The 11,779-nt window shown below is 45.6% G+C and overlaps 1 pseudogene; it reads right to left on the bottom strand.

Annotated features, from left to right (window-relative positions):
• Positions 1–406: 406 nt before the first annotated feature.
• Positions 407–1,511, bottom strand: LOC133892170 (non-specific phospholipase C1-like; annotated as a pseudogene).
• Between the last annotated feature and the right edge of the window lie 10,268 nt (positions 1,512–11,779).

An 11,779-nucleotide genomic window follows, 5' to 3' on the forward strand; every position in this document is an offset into this window, starting at 1 on the left:
GAAATACTGGATTTTGTTCATAAAACATTTTTGCAATGTTACTTGCCAAGTTACCACACATATATCGAGCCTAGAGGCTTGAAGGCAAATTCCATTAGATCATCAACATATATCCCACTAGTAGCAGGAAAATTACTACACCCTCCTACATCAAACAAATGCTTCTGCGCTAAGTGAAGGGGGAAATTGTCCTTAAAACATTGAAATAAGAATCCAATCGTACAAACATCTTTGAATTATTTTTCATACCAAAATAAAGCATATGCTAACCTTTGCAAATTAGTTCCTTCCTCGAACTAAAGTTAATCTACAGTCCCTACTTCTAGACATAAATTTTTAGAAATTCTTTTGAACCTGTGTTTCTCCATAGACCATGCTTACAAACATTAAAATTGAGAATTCAGAACTAGAAGTACTCACCAGTGCCCTTCTCAATCCAGGGTGAGATGACAAATGTGGGCACACGCACCTTGAGCCCATCAAACTTGAAGTAGTAAGGATCAGGCCCAACAATCCCATTAGGCTGGGGCACTCCGACAACCGGAGTAGGGACATGATCATATAATCCATCATGCTCATCATATGTGATAATTATGGCCATCTCATTCCACTACAAACTGGCCCTCAGTGTCTCATACACCTCCTTGAGGAACCTCTGCCCCCTTGCCACATCATGCGAAAGATGGTCATCGTTCGTGGGAAGCAATTTGCAGTCGAAGTACCTCTGCTCAATCACAGTGTAATTGCTAGCTTCCCCCACTTGGTGTGCAACTTGAACTTGAGGATGTTCTGGTGGAACTTGATGAGTTGCTTGAGCTGGCAAAGGCTCGGGTAGAAGAGCGTGGCCGGGATGTTCTTGTAGTAGATGCTAAAGGACAAGCCATTCTCCTCGAGGCTGTCAAAGATGGTCTTTTGTAGGAAGCCATGGATGAGGTCCTTGTGGGGGTTGAAAGTGAGGCCATGGGAGGTCGCGAAGTGAACGAACATGCGGTTGGGCTGTGTGTAGGTGGGCACGAAGGTGAACCAGCGGTCGATGATGAACTTATCGGCTAGGGCGGTGTACATGGGGACAGAGTTGGGCTTGAATCCGCTCATGGCATTCTACGGCATGTTGAGTCCCATGCCATGGGAGTTCTGGGCAAAGCCAGACATGGGAGGCAGCACGACGGAGGTGTCAGCGGAGTCAAAAATCTGCTCACAAATGTCCTCAAAGCCATTTCCTAAGTTGGAGTCGACGTACCCAGCCTCGTCAGTGACGAAGATCTCTAGGGATGAGGGGTCAAAGGTGTTAAGGCGGTTGGACTCCTTGCCGGTGAGGTGATGTCAGGGCAAGTGCATCGAAGCCTGCTGAGGATGTGGTTGAAGCTACGGTTCTCCATCACTTCCACTACCATCGGCTTGATTGACGAGTGGATCTCGTGCTTCCGGCGGAACCACTTCAACTCGTGGTGAAAGACGACCAGAGACAGAAGGAGTGCCACAAAGGAAGCGCACCTCGCGGCGGTGGCCATGGCGCCAAAACTAGGTCTTCGTCAACGATGGAGGCCTTATTGGGACAGCAGAGGGAGATGGGGAGCGGACTCACATTATCGCCGGAGAGGGAGATGCAGAGGTGGAGGCGACGGTTGTAGAGGTGGAAATGGCAGTGGCGACAGTGGTCTCACTTGCGAGTGTCACAGACAATGGGACGACTTGAGGGAGCAAGCGAGACGGAGAGTGTTGTCCCAACTTGTTTAGATGGGATGTGTTTTCCCATGGAAAAAGAGTGGCTTGAGCCAGAGACCACCGTGAAGCAGGAATCCAAATGGGCTAGTTTGTTGGCCCGTGGAAATTTCTCGCGTGGGCTTCCTCCCCAGGGAAAGGCTAGGAACCCAGCGAGGTTGTGGGCATCCTGCTAGAATTTATCTCAGCCCACCTAATGTGCTATAGCCAACAGAACTGAGAGGATGAGAGGGAGCCTGTCCCCACCACGTGCCTTGATCAGAGGAACAACCAACAGTTTGTTGCAGTCCTGATCCATGCAGCGCTGGAATATAAAGGGGGAGGAGCCAACGCCCACGATGACTAGTTCTCGCGTGGCTCTGCCTAACCCTGACATACCGAAACATCACCACATTCATAAGGGTGTTGTCAACGGGTTGAAGACCACTACCACCATCGCCATCGGCCACCACTACATCGACTATGTCCAAGCTTCTCCGACAGACTGCACGACATCAACTCTTCACCGACCAATCATCTACATCACCATTCTACACTAACGTCTATGCCTACACCGACCAATCATCTACATCACCATTCTACACTAACGTCTATGCCTACACCGGCGTGATCACACTCTTCATCCTCATCTAATGGTGTCACCGAACAATGGTATGTCATCACGCTTCCGCAATTAGGTGTGTTTGATGTTAGGGCTAATGATCATGTGAGTTAAGACACCTTATTAGCTTTAACAATGGCATCCGAGTCGATTAGCCCTAATCAGACCCAATTAGTCTTAATTAAGGCTTAATTAGTTTTAGATGATGCCAATTTGCGAACAATTAGGCTTAATTATGTTAATTGATGGTCAATTAGCTCTAATTGTTCTCAGATTAAGTAAATTTTGTTTCGGATTAATGTGTATGATCATGTTTTTGGGTGTTTATATCTCAGGTTGATCACACCGAGTCCGGTTTTAGTCACGGTTCAACCCTAATTGATGCAATTATGCCTAAGTTTGCTTCCGTTCTAGATTAATGTTGATGAATTAAATCCTTTTGCTTCGTATTAGTGTCAAATTGCTATCGGTTTAGGCACACATTCATGTTTTAAAGTCGATTACTTTCGGTTCTATCATGTTTATGTGTGCATGCTGTTTTTGGGCTCGATTTGGGGCAAATCAAGATGGTCTAGCCTCGAGTAGAATAGAGAAGGAGGGGATTCAACTTTTGGATGAAACCCTAAGAACAAATCTGGTCCCCGATTTTTGCCCCAACACCCAAACCCTAGAGCTGTGTGGTGGGGATTCCTTACGTTTTTTGTCTCCGACGAGCCGCTGGCGTCATCGTGCTCCTTTTGGGTCACGTGTGGATCTCCTTTTCCCTACTGGTGCCACCGCAACACCGCCATTGTGTGCCTTTCGCGTGCACATCACCTCCTCACGGACACGCCCTTCCTTTTCGCCATGTGCACACCGTGTTCATTGGTGCCACCACACATCTGCGGTAGTGCCGCTCTGCCACGCCTCTCTGGTCGACTGCCGCTACTCCGTCACCTACTTCCACCGTCCTTCTCTCCCTCTCACGGTGGTTTTTGTCGGAGTCGATGCGGAGAAATGAGATTAGGGTTTGGAGGGCCGATGTTCGTCGTCGTTTTGTTCTCGCGAGAATGATGGTCCGCCGTTGGATCCTAATGAATGGCTATGATGTGTGTGCACTCTCGCGCTGGCCATTATTATTTTTTGGGCCACTCTCGAGTCACAAAGATGGGCTAGGCATGGCAGCTGGGCTGCACCCTCAGCCAGGCTGACACACACGCAACCGCGAGCTTGGAAATGGGTTGGGGCGTGCTTTTGGCGTGCCAAGAGTTTTTTGGGCTGCAAGGCTAGAGTATTGGGCCCTTTTCTTTTACTTTTAGATTTCCAGTGAATTATTAACCTTTTTCCTTTTGCACTGGAATTTCCTAATGATAATAGCCCAAAATTAATGGTATCTAGTGGTTAAAAATTATGATTAATTCTCTGGACGAATCGGAACCAATGGGAAGATTTTTTTCAGAGAATTCTACAATAAATTTATGTAGATTCACTTACTTTATGACTAAAGTTGACAGTAATTACACACTATTTTATCTGTTCATTCAAATTCTTTTCTGTTTTCTACCTAACGGTGATGCAAATTAGAATTTTAATTTTTGCATTTACTCAGACCAACGTAGGGTTATTTTTATACAAATTATTTCTTTATGATAAATTTTCTAATCTTTTCCAACTTTTCTCTCTAGCTCCTAACACTTTCTCTGTTACCGTCACAATTTACAGTATAGAGCAACTTACGGTGTCACACCCGGTTTAACGGATAAAACCAAATGTGGTTTATGTGTGTCTAGAAACTTTAACACACATAAGGACATAATAGGTGGAGTAAAAAAAGCAATAATTTAACTTACAACCGTTAAACTCTTACATAAAGACTTCACATAAACTACTCTAATAACCAAACTATAGCAACTAAATGACCACAACAACTCCACTGGCACTGATTGGGGAATGTTCTCCTAGAACACTATGTCGTCGTCTTGAAAGTCATCCACTAAGCAGCATATGAATTGCGTGAGATAGCAATAGTGAGTACATGGAGTACTCAACAAGTGTAGGAAAAATAATGATATGTAGGCTTACAACAAGAATAGGCTGACACATGGTATATTTGCATAAATGTGAGTAAAGAAAATAATAATGTAATTGAAAAACAATAAACATCTATTATGTGATTATACCTGTATGACTCAAACCATTATTATCTGAGAATAACCACCTTGCAAACCATAACTAGCTAACCATCACCAAAACCATACCCATAACCAACTAATAATATGAGGATCCAAGTCTCCTATAATCATGGGCACAACTATTATAACAGTTCTACACTCTGCAGAGGTTGTCCAACTTTTAGCTACAAGTCTGATATCCTTGTTGTCGTGTTTGAAAGACACTTAACACACGTCAGTAGTGTGTCATCAGGAGAATCACTAAGAAGCATGATCCATCAATTAGGTCCTAGTACTCCAACGAATGCCAGCTAGGTGTCTAATCGATATGCTAAGCCTTATCCATATCGGCCTTGTGTTTTGTACGGTATTTCTCGAGTTGTTGCTCCACAAATCGGTCCTTAATTAGATTACACATGTTTCATTTGTTCATACTTGGGAAAAGACTATCTAACATGGTAATAACCATCAAATGTTAAAGGACATCCAAACCCTATATAAATGTCAACAGACATCCAGAATAGTAGCAAATATGAAGGACATCCAGAACCTATCATTATGATTGAAACGTATCCACAAGTACCAACGTTATCAAAGCCATCTCTTTGCCCAAGTCCTAAGTTCCATGTTGCTACATCATGTTTATCACCATAATTTCATATATCCGTTAATCAATTATACAACACTTCCTAGCATGGCTAAGCAATTCTACCCAAAAGACTCATACCAACTACCACTTAGGCTTCAAGAAACGTAAAGAAAAAACTAGGTAAACCCTAACATAGGTAACTACCCATCAAGTTGACATACATTGCATGCAGTTTTGTAAATCAAATCATTTAAAAACATAGGTTCAAAATGATCAAGAACACTTGCCTTCTCTTTGCTACTGCTCGATGTACTTAGCTCCTGGTCTTGATGTCCCTCAAATTGATCTAGGGTGTTGACATCTAATCGCACGATTATCAGCAAAGCACACAAACATAACACACTAGGAATAGAGAAAAAAATAAAAGTACAACAAGACAAAACTTATCTAGTAAGATAGAGCTCGGAGAATCGTATCTAACAGCGCAAGAATCGCTTAAAACGGAGCTATGACGAAAAAGTTATGATGACTTTACTAAACGAGGGCTTTTCTGTAAAATTATATAAATTTCAGAGTTTAACAAATTATTTTTATTACTAAAATCCTTGAATTATTGCATCGGCAGAGGGTTTATTGTGCAATAAAGATTAAATATTATTTTAAAAAGGAAAACAAATTAATAATTCATGGATTGATCTTGGCCATTGGATCTAGATCCAACGGTCTCGGCTTATGGACCAGGTGCATTAGCGAGTAGTCCGGGGAGAGGTGGACTTGGCTCATGGGGCTCACTGTGGACTAGAGGGCGGCAATAGCTTGGACACGGTGGCGGGCAGCTGGACTCTCGCCGGAATCGAGATTTGACGGGTGTGGGGCTTCGGCGAGTGGCGGATCATGGGCACGGGGGCTTGGGCAACACGGTTACAACATCGGCAGGGTTGGCGGAGCACCGGAGAAACTTGGCGACAGGCGGTGGTGATTTCTGGCAGCAGAGCTTTGCAAATAGGGCGCTACGGCTTCAGGAACTCATCGGGAAGTTGGGGAAAGGTTGTGTGGTGCTTCGAGGAGGGCATAGGGGTGCACATATATAGGTGGGGAGGCTCGGGTTGGCCGGGACGAGTTCGATTAGGGTTCGGCATTGCAAGCACAATCTGAGCTCGATTTTCCTTGTTTAAACGCGATACTCTTAGGGATAAGGCGACAAGAGATAGAGAGGATCACGAGATGAGCTTCTAGAAGATTTTCTCCTTTGATTTGAGTGCAAATCCGAGTGGGATTTGATCTCCGGTGTAGCTCGGGCGAAGTCAAAATCCAACAGTCGGTAGGAGACGGGCCTGACACGTGGGGTGCACATGGTTGTGGCTCGGTGAAGGCGGGATGGGTGCGGGCTTCTTTGGCGGAGAGAAGTAGTAGGCGTGCGGGGCGCGGGGCTACGGCTTGGCCAGCTAGGATAAGAGGGCGTGCTTGGGCCAGCTGGGCTAAGCGGGAGGGAGGTAGTAGCGGCAGGCTCGCTCGGGCTGAGGCCGTAGGAGAGAAGTGTAGGCTAGGCTAGGGAAGAAAAAGAGAGGGAGAAAGGTTTGGGCTTGGGTTAGGGGTTTTTCATTTTCTATTCCCAATTCTACTCCTTTTCTAATTTTTATTCTATTTCTAAAGCAATATTAAAACAAACAAAAACCCTGCATGCCTATCTCCAGCATGAATGCATTCAAACAAAATATAACCTAAGTCAAATTTGGATTTGGTTTTTAGAAGACAGGTTTCATCCTATTCTATTTGTTTAATCCCTAGTTAATTCTAGGGAAATATTAAGAAATTGAGAAATTAAAAAATCAGGGTGTTACATACCTACTACCTTGGAATGAATCTCACCCTTGAGATTCGGACAGATCAGAAAAAAAGATGGGGACACTCCGTCTTCAGATATTCTTCTCTTTCCCAAGTTGCCTCATCCTTTGAGTGATGAATCCATTGCACCTTGCACAATGGTATAATTTGGTTCTGGTCACTCTTTCTGATCTTTTAATAATCCTTACTGGATACTCTATATAGGAGAGATCTTCTTGAACATGCAGTTCTTTCATTGATAACTGCTCTCTAGGCACTCGTAGGCACTTCCTCAACTGAGGCACATGAAAGACATCGTGCACATTTGACAGCTGAGGCGGTAACTCCAACTGACAAGCTACTTCCCCTCGTGCACATCTAATAGCTGAGGCAATAACTCCAACTGATAAGCTACTTCCCCTCTTTTATTTAGTATCTTGAAAGGTCCAATGAATCTGGGTGATAACTTTCCCTTGACCTTAAACCTACGAAGACCTCTTATGGGTGAAACCTTGAGATAGACATAATCTCCAAATTCAAATGCCAATTCCCTACTCGATTATCAGCATAACTTTTCTGTCTTGATTGAGCAAACCTAAGATTCTCCCGAATTATTTGAACTTGCTTTTCTGCATCTCGTAAAACTTCTAGACCAAAAACTTGACTCTCACCCATTCTAGAATAACGGTGTTCTACACTTTCTTCCATATAAGGCTTCAAACGGAGATATTTAAAGACTTGCTTGATAACTATTGTTGTACAAAAATTCTGCATATGGTAAACTCTTATCCAAACTTTTACCATACTTAAAGGCACACGCTTTTAACATATCCTTGAGTATCTAATTTACTCTCTCATTCTCACCATCTGTTTGAGGATGATATGCAGAACTAAAATTTAGCTTCGTGTCCATAGACTCATGTAGCTTCTTTCAAAACTTGGAAGTAAATTGAGTTCCTCGATCCGAGACAGTTTGCTTCGACACTCTACGCAAACGCACTATTCTCGACATGTACAACTCTGCTAATTTGGCTCCACTATATGTGGTCTTAACTAGGATGAAGTGTGCAACTTTAGTCAGATGATCAACTATAACCCATATTGAATCATATCCTCCTTGTGTACGGGGTAACCTGATAATGAAATGCATAGTAATTTCTTCCCATTTTCATTCTAGTATCTTCAAATGTTGTAGCAATCCTGCCAGTCTCTGATGTTCTGCTTTGACCTTCTGGCAAAGCAAGTATCACATAAAGCTACATACTCAACTACATCTCTCTTCATTCCATATCACCAATAGCGATCCTTGAGATCTTGATACATCTTCGTGCTTCTAGGGTGAATAGAATATGTTGAATCATGAGCTTCTTTCAGGATTAACTCTTTAATGGCCTTTTGATTTGGTACACAGATTCTCTTCTTGAACCACACAGTACCTTGACTCTCTTCTGTAAAGCCTAATGCTTTATCATACTTAATAAGTTGCCTGATTTCCTTGAGATTCTCATAGTCAAGTTGACCTTTATGAATTTCTAGGTCTAATGTGCAATTGACTTCCATGGTAGTTGCTTCCATATCTGCCATAAATCCAAGGTTAAGCTTTTCAAACTCTTTCCATAACTTAGGTTGACCTTCTTTAACCATTATCGAGTTACAATAACTCTTTCGACTTAAAGCATTGGCTACTACATTAGCCTTTCCTGGGTGATAATGGATTCTAACATCATAATACTTGATTAGTTCTAGCCATCGGCGCTGACGAAGGTTTTAATCTGATTGGGTGAATATATACTTCAAACTCTTACGATCCGTATATATCTCACACCATTTTCCAATGAGATAGTGTCACTAAATCTTCAATGCATGACTACTACTGCTAACTCCAAGTCATGCATAGGATAATGTTCCTCATGCTTCCTTAACTATCTTGATGCATAAGCCACAACTTGCCCTTCTTGCATGAGAACGCATCCAAGTCCTTGTCGTAAAGCATCACAGTAGATATCAAACTTCTTGTTGATGTCTGACAGAAGTTGCACTGGGGCTGTGGTCAATCTCTTCTTCAACTCTTCAAAACATGCCTGACAAGCCAGCTCTATCTAAAAACCACATTTTTCTGTAGCAACGAGGTAAGAGGTTGAGCTATCTTTGAGAATTCTTCTATGAAGCGGAGGTAATATCCTGCTAAATCAAGGAAACTCTTGATCTCTAACACACTTGTAGGCGGTAACCAATTCAACACATCCTTCACTTTGCTTGGGTCTACTGCTACACCACCTGCTGTTATGATGTGACCGAGAAAAATGACTTGATCCAACCAAAACTCACACTTGCTAAGCTTGGCATACAATTGATGTGTCCGTAACACTACTCTCAAATGTTCTTCCTATCCTTCATAATGTTCTTCCTATCCTTCATAATGTTCTTCCTATCCTTCATACCTCTTAGAGAAAACTAGAATATCATCAATGAACACCACAACAAACTTGTCCAGATAATCCATAAATACCTTATTCCCGGAGGTTACTGGGTGAGTCATCAGGCCTCAGGAAAAATCTGAAAAAAGGGAAGAACCAGTCGTACTTTGCCTGTGAGGAGGTGACCAGCATTAAATGCCTAGGCTAGTGGACGCCGCTCTGACACCCCGGTATGATGGTACCTATCCTGACACCCCTGGCAGTGCGGCGCCGGGCCGCAATTGGCGATCGACTCGCCCCCTTTAGGGGGCAAGCACCACGATAATTACCACAGTGGATATTTATCTCCCGACAAGATAGAAGGTAGTTATCAGGGATAAGGTTAGTAATTTAGCCGGATCCCGGATATTTGTACATTATGATAACTTATACACCAAGCTACGCATGGCCCTATAAATAGGAGGCCATGGTCCTCTGGAAAAAGGGAGAACCCAACAGAATGGCAAAACAAAAATACACCATAGCAAACGCTGTGTTACTCCCCTCCCAGAGTGATACATTTTTCTATCATCAATATATTCGTGGTGTTCCTTCCTCTCAAAATTCGTCTCCAAGCTTGAATCTCCTCCTTAGAAGAAACTCTCGTTGTACTTGCTGGGGCAAGATGAACTCTTGCTCCAATAGCGCGCCGTCCATGGGGACTCGAACATAGAAGTGCTAAGAGGGGTAGGATGCCACCCAAGAAAAAAACCACCAAGGCCGCATCGGCAGCAGCCGACCCCCCAGTCACACCGTTGCTGTAGTCCAGCCGGCTATATGCGATCGGCACTGACAATGACCCCCTAGCCAGGGGGAACGGGAACCTTACAGCCACCACCGACCCAGCCATAATTACAGCCGCGGGCAACACCCAAGGGTTCTCTACCCTGGAAACCCAGCAGCAGCAAGACGAGGCCCCCGCTGCGCCCCTAGGGGCTGCGGCCGGTGCTGCTACCGGAAACATCGCTCTGCCCGAGCGGTAATCATGCTCGGCGGCACTCCTGGCACAGATGGAGGAGCTACGGATGGCCCTACGGGTCAAGCAAGAAGCTTCCCACACCTTCGCTGCCGCTCCCGGGACGGCCAGCGTGTTTTTGACCCAAGCTCCACGAACAGGTGAGCCCCTCGGTGCAAGGACATGACCCGTTTGGTCCCCAGAGCCTCGGTGCTGGCATCGTGAGGACCCCTTGCAGGACAACAACTCTCCCCTGCGGGCCGACCTACATGCCACGCCCTTCCTAGAGGGTTTTTGGACCCCAAAGTTGCCCAAATTTAAAGGCGATTTAGACCCCGATGAGTTCACCCGATCCTACGCCCTAGCCATAAAGGCCAGCAGGGGCGGACTGGTCACCATGGCTAAATGCTTCCCCCCTCGCTCTAGAAGGGGTGGCCATATGCTGGTTCTGGGTGCTGTACCCCAGCACCATTCACACCTGGTCCCAACTCTGAGACCTCTTCCGCAGCAATTTCCAGGGCACCTTCATTGAACCAGTAACCTCCGGCAGCCTGTTCACTATCAGGCAGGGGCCAGACGAAACCCTCCGGGACTACTTTCGAAGTTTCTCCCAGACCAAAACCTAGATTAGGGGCATATCGGACTCTTCGGTCATCGATGCCACAACCCAGGGCCTGGCCGAAGGCCCCCTGTATGATCGACTAAACCGGCATCCAATACGCACGATAGAAATTCTGATGAGCAAGTTTGAGGAATATGCGCGAGCAGAGGAGGCAAAGCTTCGCCAGAGACACTCACAAGCTGGCTAAGCTTCCCATGCCAATGCCGAGAGACCACACTTGCAGGTCGGATCGTCACACGCCCTTGCTCCCCCAACAAAAAGGAGCTTTGAGGAGGCTCTTACCGCGGGGTCCCAAAAGGGGCGGCAACGGCAACGCCGAAATGTTAGCAATATCATCCCAGGCCGCGGGGCTCCGAACTGAGGCCACCCCAGGGGACGTGGCCGAGGACGCTCCGGAGGCCTCCCGAAGAGAAGCCACACCCCAAACCAGCGTTTCGAGGAAGAATCTTGGTGCACTCTACAAGGCGCAGGACGAGGGCATAATACCGATAACTGTCGAACCCTCACCACCTTTCGAGAGGAGTACCTCGGGAGGTAGGTGGCCTTCGCCTCCAACAGTGGGGCCCCCAAGGGGTAGTCCAAAGATCATAGGCCATCGGCCAACCGACGAGTCGACCACCTGGCCCCATAAAATCCTCAGCAGCTGGTCCTACCTTCACCACCCCAGTCATCCCTAGAACAGTACGGTGACAAAGGAGCGCGGGGCAAACAGATCGTCCTCGCCATTACCGGCGAAGGGAGCTCCGGAGGCACTTCGAAACAACAGCGACGAGACTACGCTTGCAGGGTACACCACATCAGAGCAACTAGCATCCATCGACATGCCCCCAACTGGGTCGACGCCCCCGTAACATTCACTG

This window comes from Phragmites australis, chromosome 15, assembly GCF_958298935.1.
Source record: "Phragmites australis chromosome 15, lpPhrAust1.1, whole genome shotgun sequence".
Lineage (NCBI taxonomy): Eukaryota > Viridiplantae > Streptophyta > Magnoliopsida > Poales > Poaceae > Phragmites > Phragmites australis.